Source organism: Lycium ferocissimum, chromosome 8, assembly GCF_029784015.1.
Source record: "Lycium ferocissimum isolate CSIRO_LF1 chromosome 8, AGI_CSIRO_Lferr_CH_V1, whole genome shotgun sequence".
In the NCBI taxonomy this organism is placed as follows: Eukaryota; Viridiplantae; Streptophyta; class Magnoliopsida; order Solanales; family Solanaceae; genus Lycium; species Lycium ferocissimum.
In genome coordinates this window covers 282,330-295,041 of record NC_081349.1, presented here as the reverse complement: position 1 = coordinate 295,041, position 12,712 = coordinate 282,330, and the positions used below count along the sequence as shown (strand labels likewise).

At 36.5% G+C, this 12,712-nt stretch overlaps 1 pseudogene; it reads right to left on the bottom strand.

The window, feature by feature from the left end:
* Window positions 1-8,138: 8,138 nt before the first annotated feature.
* On the bottom strand, window positions 8,139-12,169 carry LOC132067114 (DNA-directed RNA polymerase subunit beta''-like; annotated as a pseudogene).
* Window positions 12,170-12,712: the final 543 nt, after the last annotated feature.

The window sequence follows — 12,712 nt, the reverse complement described above, 5'->3', positions numbered from 1 at the left end:
GCTTTTAGAGATAGGATCATTAGAGAATATCTTAGGCTTATAGAAGGATAGATATTTGGCCAAAGAACCATGCCTTATGAAAGAAGGGTTAGCCTTACATACCTTTTCGTTTAACTATTCTATCACTTGCACGTTCTTCTTCAATGCTCACGTTTCTAACTTCATTAGAGTACATACTAACGTTAGGAAAGCGATGACTTAGCATACATGACTAAAGCTAGAGAAAATTGGACAGAATCTCCTTTATTTATATGACCTCCTCCATATCATATATCAACTCCCAACCATCTATAATAACGTTCACAACATCATAACAATAGCCTTTATTCATCTACATTATCCTTACTTCTCAATTCACTTCCAATCATCCATATTCATGGTCATATCACACGATTACGCTCATTCATATACAATGTAGGTTCCGTGTTCTCAATATCATTTATAACATAATTATAATCATAATGTATCAAGAATCATAACTCAATCCAAACATCTATTCAAAAGTGACACTATTCCCACATTCATGACCCATTTCTATATCCTTTTTGCAATCCAAGTATTTCAACTTTCAAATACCTTAAACAACCTGGAAATGCCATAAAACTTACCTTAGATGGTGTAGGAATGAACCTTGGGTGCAAACACCTCACTTGAGCAAAACCCTAGTTTCACCTTCACTTGGATTTTCTTGTAATCTTCTAACCCTTGGAAGCTTTCTAACACATAAACACTTAATTCTAGCCTTTTGATCTTTGTGTTCTTTGGAATTGGGAAATGTGCTTAGAGAAGGGTTTTGAGCTCTCAATACTTGTAAAAGATGATAAATGAAGTAAAAGAACCCAAGGCATCTATTTATACAAAAACTAGAAATCAGCCCGTCGGTTACTATACGGACACTTATACGGTCCGTACAATATTGTACGGCCCGTATAAGTGGCCGTGGTTCACCAACAAGAATTTCATCTCCCTGCTGGGAGTTATACGGACCCCTTATACGGAACGTATAAATTTATACGGACCGTATAAGTGGTCGTATAACTCCGTTTCCCTTAAATGGATTCCGTCGTTTCGTTCGCTGTCCAATCCTTATGGAACCTTCTTAACACATGTTTAACACTCCATTAACAATCTAAGGGACGTTATAACTCCTCTCCAAAACATCATTAAGTCATCGTTAACTTGTTACTCGTAAATCCTTTTCCGATACATATCGTATGTCTTGCCTTCTCTTGGCAAACTTTCTCCCCTTACCTTGAATACCTTTGAAATCTTAATTAGGATCATCAAATGTCATTTCTTACTTATCAAAATACCATATACTTCGTACTCTTCATTAACCTATTCACTGTGCATTAACGGGGAATTTTTCGAGGTGTAACACTTAGCCTTTTCACAAAAACATTTCTCATACATATATAACATAATAGTGTTGCGGAACGCGCAGCCCGATCCATAAATATATTATATCATCATTATATACCCATATATCCCGCGTCCGGGCATCCCGCGTCCGGGATGATATCATAGTATACCAACAGATCAGGTGGTTATGCGTATATAACGCCGTCACCCTTTTTCATATCCCATATATATATATATATATATATATATATATATATATATGATCATTCGGACAAATATCAGAGAGCAATCCTGACCCCGACGGATAAGCCCCAGATCGAATTGAACAAGTATAACTTGACCCGATTTGAGGGGCGATCCGTTTTTGGCTATACATACATTTTCACAAATAAACTGTCCAAGACTAATTATTTTATATGTCTCTTCACAATAATTGTGATGGAGAAAATACCAATTCAAATTGAATGGATTTAAAATAATGTTACGACATGGATCGGGATTAAAAAAATTTCCATTTTCATCCATTAAATAATATTTAAATTTAATCACTTGAAAAGTCTGTTTTAAATTGTCAAGTTGCAAATACTTAGTTAGTATATAACACCAACGCCCCTCTAATCCTCTGAGCTATAGGCCCCACCCTGTCTCCACTGGATCTGTTCCCGGGAGTACCCTAAAAAAAAGGGACCTTTCCTCTCCCTAGCCATTTCGGGTTAAGAAGATGTGAAAGCGCGTTTATCTCTATAAGAAGGGTGCGTCCCAAGGTGTGAAGTGGGAGAGAAGGGATGTCACAATTGGGGTTTTGAATAAAACGACCTTTTGATTTTTCATATTTTTTTTTTCGTTTTCATGTTGAAAAAGTAATAAAAATGAGAGGTGTTAAGCTTTTTATCATCCCGGGCGTCGAGCTATTTTTCCGACAGACCTCCCCAATAGTATCGTCACCGCAAGAGATTTAACCACTAAGTTCGGGATGGATTGGTGTGGTTCCTCTACACCTAGGACACTGTAATATCGAACCATGAACGAAGAAATGCATGAGAGAAAAGCATATTGGCTAGTGATTGTGAGGCCCCAATTCTTGACTGGAGGGGACACCAAAGGCCTCTGCCCTTCCATTCCTTGGCAAATTGTGACCCCGATCTCGCAGATATTTCAATTCCAGCGAATGATGACGCCATATCCTCAATCCGATTAATTCTTAACAAATTAGTATTCGCAATTTGCGAGGGTCGTTCTAGCTATATAAGAAATCCTTGATTAATAATAACATAATAAGATAAATAACTTACTTCAGAAATCCCTTATGGAATCGCTTACTATTTCGAATTTCAAAAAAGAGATAAAAATAACAGGGGATATTATGTGATTTATTAGTATTCGAAATCTTAGTTGGTATTCGAAATATTCGATTCAAATAGACAAAGAGATGGTTGAATCAAAAAAATTTTGTTTAAAGTTCAATTTTTTCAGAGGGCAAGGCAATATGAATGTTCTATCATGTTCCATCAATACTCTAAAGGGGTTATACGATATATCCGGTGTGAAAGTAGGCCAACATTTCTATTGGCAAATAGGGGGTTTCCAAGTACATGGCCAAGTACTTATTACTTCTTGGGTTGTAATTGCTATCTTATTAGGTTCAACCGCTATAGTTGTTCGGAACCCACAAACCATTCCAACCGAGAGTCAGAATTTCTTCGAATATGTTCTTGAATTCATTCGAGATGTGAGTAAAACTCAAATTGGAGAAGAATATAGGCCCTGGGTTCCTTTTATTGGCACTATGTTTTTTTTTTATTTTTGTTTCTAATTGGTCAGGAGCTCTTTTACCTTGGAAAATCATACAATTACCTCATGGGGAGTTAGCTGCACCCACGAATGATATAAATACTACCGTTGCTTTGGCCTTACTCACATCAGTGGCATATTTCTATGCGGGTCTTACAAAAAAAGGATTAGGTTATTTCGGAAAATATATTCAACCAAACCCAATCCTTTTACCCATTAACATCTTAGAAGATTTCACAAAACCTTTATCACTTAATTTTTTAGTTTTTGACTTTTCGGGAATATCTTAGTTGATGAGTGGATGGTTATATACGATTTAGTAAATAAAAGAAGTCAAAAAAGAAATAGTGGGTTCCTTTGTTTCTATGGTTACTTCTTAAATGGTGAGGTCTTCTCTATACACCGGAGCCTTTACTTTATACTTTAATTTAATATTTAATCAACTAATTAATGTTATTGGAAACTTGTATAGCTCACGCTCTTTGGCTCTACCCATGAATTATCTAAATAATAGGTCTTTCACAATCGATCTACCTATGCAAAAAGAACGGTATTTAATTATGAAAGTTTGTCAAAAGATCCTCTTAGTCCGTTTTGCCGTATTGGGAACCTACCTAATCTTTATGTTTTATGCTTTTTAAATAAGATTTCTCCGCTTAATGGATAACCATTTGTTACCAACGGAGAATTTCTTATCATCTTAAATTCGTGTGATTGGATTTACACCAACGGAAACCATAAACTTCATACACAATAGAGGGATATGATAGAGTTTTTTTATTTTTATTTTTTTAATAATGAATGGAGTTCCTTTTTCCATCCTATCCCATTCACCAGTACTGATCATTGATACTATAAAAGTCATTTTCTTGATTTTGTGCCAGCTCATGATCTAAACGAGTCGCACATACACCCTAGTACATGTTCCTCGACATCGAGGGCACCCCCGAAGAGCGGGGGATTTCGTGACATTTCGATTAGTCGTCTTGTATTTCTAATAAGTTGTTTAATAGTTGGCATGTGGAATCGTATACATAATATGATGGATTGGTTTAGATTGATCCTAATCGAATGATGATGAATTACTTCTATTTAATAGAATATTCAATTCGAAGATAAAATCTCAAATTACATATTTGCGCGAAATCCATGTTATTTTCATTTAATCGCTACAAGATCAACAATTCCATAAGCGTGGGCTTTTGTTGCTGACATAAAAACATCTCTTTCCATATCTTCGGATACAACCCATAAGGGTTTGCCCGTTCTTTGTACATAAACCCTTGTGAGGGTTTCACGCAGCTTTAGCAGCTCTTCCACTTCCAGACAAATTGGACCGTTTGTGCCTTGTAATAACCACTAGCAAAGTTGATGCATCATTACCCCGATGATATAACAAAATAAAAGCTTCCCCTATCTCGCATGATAAAGCAAAGAGAGACGAAAGATAAAGAATATAAAAAAGATAGAATTGAACAACCGTACAGGCATCTTTTGTGCATATGGCTCTACAAGAAAATTAACCCCCCTCCTTTCTCCTTTCTATTGAAGAAAGAGAAATATAGAATCTATTAGACTCAGATAGGTAAATGATCAAATTTCCATCCTTCCTTTCGGAGGAGTTAAAAAATACTATGATGGCTCCGTTGCATTATATGTTTATTTTTTTCTTTTTTTGTCCGTGATTCAAAGAATCCCAAAGTTTCTTTTTAATCCGATCAAATAAGGAATTTTTTTTTTTTTCGTACTCTTTCATAACATAAATATTGTTAAGAACTCTCCGCATGAAAAAACAAAAGTTTGTGACGCTGAATCGAACTCCGATAGATAAGAGCAAATCGAAATACCCCTTATCTCATACTACTCTCCCGATATTGTAATCTAATGTTTTGAAAAAAAGAAAAAAAAACAATACAAAAATTTCTCATATCGAATTCGAAGTGTCATGCTATTATTACTTAGTATTCATATGGCGAAGGCATAGTCTTCTTTTTTCTCTCAAATAAAAACCTCATTGGCGCCAAGCGTGAGGGAATGCTAGACGTTTGGTAATTTCTCCTCCGACCAGGATAAAAGATCCCATTGCCTAATCCCATGCATATTGTATGGACATCCGGTCGCACAAATTGCATAGTATCATAAATAGCGATCCAGTGTATTACCCGGCCCCCAGAGAGAGTTTATAAACAAATACAGCTTCTTTGGTCTCATCCTCGATACTGAGATATACCATAAGACCAATAAGTTGATTCGATCTAGCTAAGATATTTATGAATTATTTATGTAATATTTATTATTTGCCAATAGAAATGTTGGCCTACTTCCACACCGGATATATCGTATAACCCCTTTAGAGTATTGATGGAACATGATAGAACATTCATATTGCCTTGCCCTCTGAAAAAATTGAACTTTAAACAATTTTTTTTGATTCAACCATCTCTTTGTCTATTTGAATCGGATATTTCGAATACCAACTAAGATTTTGAATACTAATAAATCACTTAATGTCCCCTGTTATTTTTATCTCTTTTTTGAAATTCAAAAATAGTAAGCGATTCCATTAGGGATTTCCGAAGTAAGTTATTTATCTTATTATGTTATTATTAATCAAGGATTTCTTATATAGCTGGAACGACCCTCACAAATTGCGAATACTAATTTGTTAAGAATTAATCGGATTGAGGATATGGTGTCATCATTCGCTGCAATTGAAATATCTGTGAGATCGGGGTCACAATTTGTATCGGTTAAACAAATTGTTGGAATTCCTAAAGTAATACACTCTCGCAGGGCCGTATATTCTTTGTGCTGATCAACGATGATTACAATATCGGGTACCCCCCGTCATATATTTAATCCCGCCCGTATATGTTTGCAAGCGAGATAATTGTCTTTTCAACATAGCCGCATCTCTTTTCGGGAGACGGTTGAGTCTCCCTATTTTTTGTTCCATTCTCAAGTCCCCGAACTTATGAAGTCTTGTTTCGTAGTGGACCAATTCGTTAACATACCGCCAAGCCATTTCTTATTAACATAATAACACCGGGCCCTTATTGTAGCCCACTCTACCGAATCACCGCTTTATTTTTGGTACCAACAATTAAGAATTGTTTTCCCCTACTTGCCGCGTCAAAAACTAAATCACAAGCTTCGATAAAAACGAGCAAGCTCTAGTAAGATTTGTAATATGAATACCCTTACGCTTTGTCGAGATATAAGGCGCCAATTTATGATTCCATTTCCTAGTACCATGACAAAAATGAACTCCTGCCTCCATCATCTCTTCCAAATTTATGTTCCAATATCTTCTTGTCATTTCTCCCCACACCCTCCCCCTTTTTTTATTCTTTTTCAAAAAAAAAAAAAAAGGGACGAGGAACCCTGAACTGAAATAAATAATTGTTCCGGTGGAACCTTCTTTTCTACCGTAGATTGGACGTAGATACACGACCCAAACCATTATTCTTTTCTATTATTTATTCTTTTTATTACCTTATTACCAAAGCAAATAACCATACGAAATGCGGTATAGCGAAAGAGATGAATCTCGTTGTTAGGAATCATTAAATCCTATAAATGATTGTTCGGGTATGTCGTGGAATTTTTTTGAAAGATAAGAATCAAATAATTTTCTGTGGTGGAACAAAATATCTCTCATCTCCCCCTCGAATAGATTCTTTTTTTTTTTTTCCAAAGGAATGTTGTAATTGTTGTTTTGAAGGGTGCACTAATCCCTTGATTCCGGTACCAATGGGTAACGTTCTCTTTCAGGCCTTTCAACCAATCGATACGACCCCGAGAGCCGCTTTTGCTAAAACTCACGCAGTTTCTTGAAAACTCGCTTCGTATATGAAACTTTGAGTATTGAGAGATGCTCTTGTTATTCCCAATAAGACGACTCAGAACAGATCGCTTCTTCCAAAGCGTGCCCCATTCATTCTCGCTCGCAACAATCCAATAAGTTCTCCGGTGAAAAAACATTAGACATTCCATCTTCCGAAACCAACACTTTTGATGTTATTTGACGTACAATAATTTCTATATGCCTATTATGAATCCGCACCCCCGCGAGCGATAAACCCGTTGGATTTTATTAACCAAAGAGATTCGGCTTTGCGCTATAGTTAGCTCAAGCATCAATCAAGAATCCCCAAGGAATTCCAAGAATTCTTATTATACATTTGTTCCAACCCTCAACCCTCTTTTCTAGATTCATGGATATTGAATCAATCGAACGCACTTCTAATACCCGTTCTACTTTTGGAAGACCCCGTGTTATATCACCGATCTCGATTTTTCATATATAAATGTAACTAATGTATCCCCTTCGTAAAGGGTTTCCCCATAATGGCCATGAACAAGTTGCTTCGGGGTGGCCAAATAAGGCTTAGCTAATCGTATCACTATCGAGTCAACTTGAACAAGTATAACTTGACCCGATTTGAGGGCGATCCATTTTTGGCTATACATACATTTTCACAAATAAACTGTCCAAGACTAATTATTTAGATGTCTCTTCACAATAATTGTGATGGAGAAAATACCAATTCAAATTGAATGGATTTAAAATAATGTTACGACATGGATCGGGATTAAAAAAATTCCATTTTCATCCATTAAATAATATTTAAATTTAATCACTTGAAAAGTCTGTTTTAAATTGTCAAGTTGCAAATAGTTAGTTACTAAGATCTGATTATGAGTTATTAAATGGTAAGATGAATAAAAATTCTCAATTGGAAGGCATGTTCCTAAAGAGCCCAATGAATTCCTAATTGGAATTAGGGTATCTTTTTTAATTGATTCTTTTATCACACCGTGATATTTTACATCCTTGAATGGCCCCATTCGAGAACAATTGGCTTCGACAAAATTATCAACGACTGACATTCTTTATTTCTATTCAACAACGTATGAATAGTTCCTTGAGGATGGTTAAGAGGTTGTTGAATTTTTGCCTTGGAATAAGAATAAATGGAAGAAAAGGGGTTGATATTGGTACAATCTGATCCATTATCAGAGAGCAATCCTGACCCCGACGGATCATTCCTTTTTTCCGATATATGAAATAGGGGATTTCACTAAGTTGATTCTTAGGAAATGTCGAATCAAACCATTTGTCCTTATTTCAACAAAAGAAGCACGGGCTTCCTCGCAAGAAGAACTTTTTTTCTTGATTCCAATTCAATACTAAACAAGTCCGAACTAATTGAATACTTGTGTCAGAAATTCCTCGAATCGGTTTGCCATTTCCATAAAGGATATAATTGACAATTCGAAGTTGCACATTATCCCTTTCCTGCAATGGATTCGGTGGAAAAAGGTTGCTAAATTTATACCATCCGTTATTTCATATGTGACGACAGGTCGAACTAAAACAAAAAACCTTTTCTTACTAGGTGTAATCCGTTGGACATAGATCCAATTTTTCACTTTCTTGGATTCCTTGGAATTTCTTTTTCCGTTCCCGGTGGTATCAAAACGCCGGATGTTTGGATATCTTATCTGTCTCGCCAGGAAAATGGATATCTCCAGAAAAGATTTTAAGTTCAATTCATTTTTTTTTCTCTCCACCCGGACCAACCCACCGACTCGGCTTCTTAGATTTAAGGTGATTTGTGTATCTACCCCAACGATACTATTGTTCCGTACCATTATGGAAGAAGATCCGGGGAAGATATGTACCTCTTCAGAATGAAAAAAATCAATCTACTTTCATTTGGTATTTTGGCCTAAATTCCTTGACTCCTCGATACTCAATCAAATCCTCTTTTTTGATGACTGATTGCGTTTCTATAGTCCCATATTTAATACGGAAAAGGGCCAAATATAACCCTGTACTATCGAAAAAGGGTCAAATATACCCCTCGTTATACTTTGGGTCTAAATATACCCCTACAGTTATACTTTGGGCACAAATATACCCCTCCACCATTAAAGTTGACTAAGGTTAATATTTTTAATGAAGAAAATGCTATGTGGCATGCCACCTCATTGTCCAAATCCAATTTTAACCCTCCGTCCTTCGATGTCATCTTTCACCATTTGCACCTCTCCTCCACAACTACTACACCAATATACCTACCATCATTTTCACAACCTCTCCCACCCTCGAATCTCTCATATGAAACGTCAACTTGACGGATGTCCTAAATACAAGCAACTAATACAAATCTAACAGAACAAATCAGCACTAAATTTTCTTTGCATTGAATAGAAAATTAATAGCATAGCCCGACAGAAAAAATTAGCTAGACTTCAAATTCCATCAAACCCCTCCCCCCGCTCAAGAAATAATCCAAACCCAATAAAAATGCTGATGTGAACAAAATCAAAATACTAACATAAAAGAATAATCACATAATATAATAGCACTTGGTCCCACAATTTTCCTTCACTTCCATAGCCTTTTAAGTAGTATTATCTAAAAAGAAATGAAGCTTGGGACAAACTTTAACCCCCAATTGCCACTTACCTAATACCGAGACACTCTTAATGCATTTTAATATGAGAAGTTCTTTTGTCAGGGTCTAAATTTTCTTTTTTTCTAAAAAGAAGGTGAACTAATTAATGTCCTATATTCAGTTAAAATTGGGTTGAATTGAGTCTGAAACAGAGTAGCTACAAAAATTAAAGGACTAGGGAAGAAAATGTAAGTAGTATAAAAATGTTTATACCTCTTCGAGGAATTTCTGGTCGAGAGTATCAGCAATACGAGCAGAAGTAAATATGGTGATAGCAAGGAGAGAAAGTGGGAATCCTAAAGAAAATATATAGCCGTTAATTGGGATGACTCATTTGAAGCATTTTGATTTCTTCCACCTTTCAAGTTTGTGAAAATGGTGGTGGGTATAGTCATGTAGCACTGGTGGAGGGGAGGTCCAAATGGTGAAAGATGACATGGAAGAAGGGAGGGTTAAAATTGGATTTGGACAATGAGGTGGCATGCCACATGACATTTTCTTCATTAAAAATATTAATCTTGGTCAACTTTAACTGTGAAAGGGTATATTTGTGCCCAAAGTATAACTGTAGGGGTATATTTGAACTCAAAGTATAACGAGAGGTATATTTGATCCTTTTTCGATAGTACAGGGTTATATTTGGCCCTTTTCCGTATTTAATAATGCCCGAACTCTTTCTTCTGTATCTAGGATCATCAAAAAAAGCAAAAATACTGTTTCTACGGAAAATACCATTTATGGGTATTTCAATCGAGATACCTGAATGTGGCATTAGTTCATTCTCGAGTTCTTGAATCGAGTGTAGTGGAATGATGAATTTATTTCTTCGCCTTTTTGACAATAAATCAAAATTGCCATGGAGAATAAGCGAATATGCGAGATTATACCGACCAGTACATATGATTCGATTAAGGTCCGAATAATCGTGAATCCTATCTTCTTTTTTACCAGAAAAACCCGAACTAAAAATTTCGCCGCCCGATCATTGGTTACCGAGAGGTTAGAAGTATATCTTCGCTTGCCGTAAAGAGAATGCGCATTCATTTGATCCCAATCCTTGTGGATCGAAAGGTAGACTAGACCGGACACTCCGCACGGCCCTCCTGATAATATCCATAAATGACTTGTTTTTGGTAAAAGATGGACATTACTATATGTAAATTCGGGTGCATGATAGACATCGGTACTAAAGGCATTTCTCCGTCGAATCGAATAAATATGTTTTCGAACCTTCTCTTTAAAATTCAAAGTGGATATTCTCGCGCGAATCTCAAAGCAATTACTTGTTCTGATTCTACATATTGATCGTTTTAACTAAAAGAAAACTTTTGGGTGGAATATTCACATTATGTAGAATATCTTCACTCTCAATAGTTACATACAAGTCTATAGAACATAGAAAGGAGGGATGCCCATGACATGTACGTGTCGGATGAACCAAATCCTCGTTGAATTTTATTTTTCCATTAGATGGGGCTCGCACATACTCCGCAGTACCCCCCGTGAATACTCCTCCGGCATGAAAAGTTCTTAATGTTAATTGAGTACCCGGTTCTCCAATCGATTGACCCGCAATAATACCAACAAATGCCTTCCCCCAATTCAACAAAGCCGCCATCGTAGGACTCGCCATAACATAATCGACAAATCCAAGATGTACTCCTACAAGTAAAGGGAGTTCGAATAGAGATTGGTTGTGCCCGAAAGGTTATGAATCGATTTACAAGTCCAATGCCAATGTCTTGATTTCGGGTGGCAATACATCGCTGACCAATGTATATATCATCTGCTAATACACGACCAATTAATGTTTGGCTAAAAATCCTTTCCCGTATCATCCCATTCTGATGACTTACAGAAATACCCCGGGCGATGCCACAATCCGTTCGACGTATAACAATTTGTTGAACTACTTTAACAAGTCTGCGAGTGAGATATCCAACATTTGATGTTCGTACAGCAGTATCCACAACTCCTTTACGGGCTCCGTAGCAATAAATGATGTATTCTGTTAAAGAGAGTCCTTTGCGCAAATTGCTTTGAACAGGTAAATCAATCATTTGTCCTTGGGGATCCGACATTAATCCTCTCATACCTACTAATTGATGTACTTGAGATGCATTTCCTCTAGCTCCCGAAAAAGACATCATATGGACTGGATTGAAAGGGTCCGTCATCCTAAAATTAGGATTCATTTCCTGTCGCAAATATTCACTTGTAGCATACCATATCTCAATAGATTGGCGTAATTTTTCTACCGCATGTACATTCCCATAATGATGGTGTTTTTCCAAAATCAAACTTTGTTGTTCAGCATCTTGGACAAGCCAGCCCTTAGAAGGTATCGTTAAAAGATCATCAATTCCTAATGAAATGGATGTAGCAGTTGCTTGCTGGAAACCCAGAGTCTTTACTTGATCTAGGATGTGTGATGTATATGCCATCCCGAAGTGATCTATTAATCGGCTAATAAGTCGTTTCATGGCAATTCCGTCTATCACTTTATTGTGAAAGACCAGATTGGCCCATTCTGCCATAAGTACCTCCATATTCTGCTGAGTAGGCTTCGACAATGGATTTGAGTCTGTGATTGTAAAACTTCCTTTTATCGATCTTGATTCGCGTATAAATTCTGGAACTATGGACCTAGCTGAATCGGGGAACCCCGAAGTCCCACGGGTATCATAGAATTACGTTAGGTACCATATGAATAGGCCCCGTAAAAACCCCCGTATAGCTTCTTCGATTTCTCGATAAAGAGCAATATGACCAACAGTGGTCGAATGTATATAAAAAGGATTTATTTTTTTAGACTTCTTACTATTAGATAGTGTCCATAAATCTCATAAAAAGTACCTAAAGATTCATAGTGAACTTCGATGGGAGTTTCTCTTAAAGCAATAACGTGTTGCTCTAGTCGCCACCGGAGCCACAAAGGACTATCTTCTTCTTATATAATTATTATGTATATGAATGCGAATCCACTTTCGTCTTTCTACGGAACCAATCTTCTCATTTACGATCAACATCATTTGGAGCCCTTCTTGAACGAATCTATTTTTATGGAAAAATAGAACGTCTTGTAGAAGTCT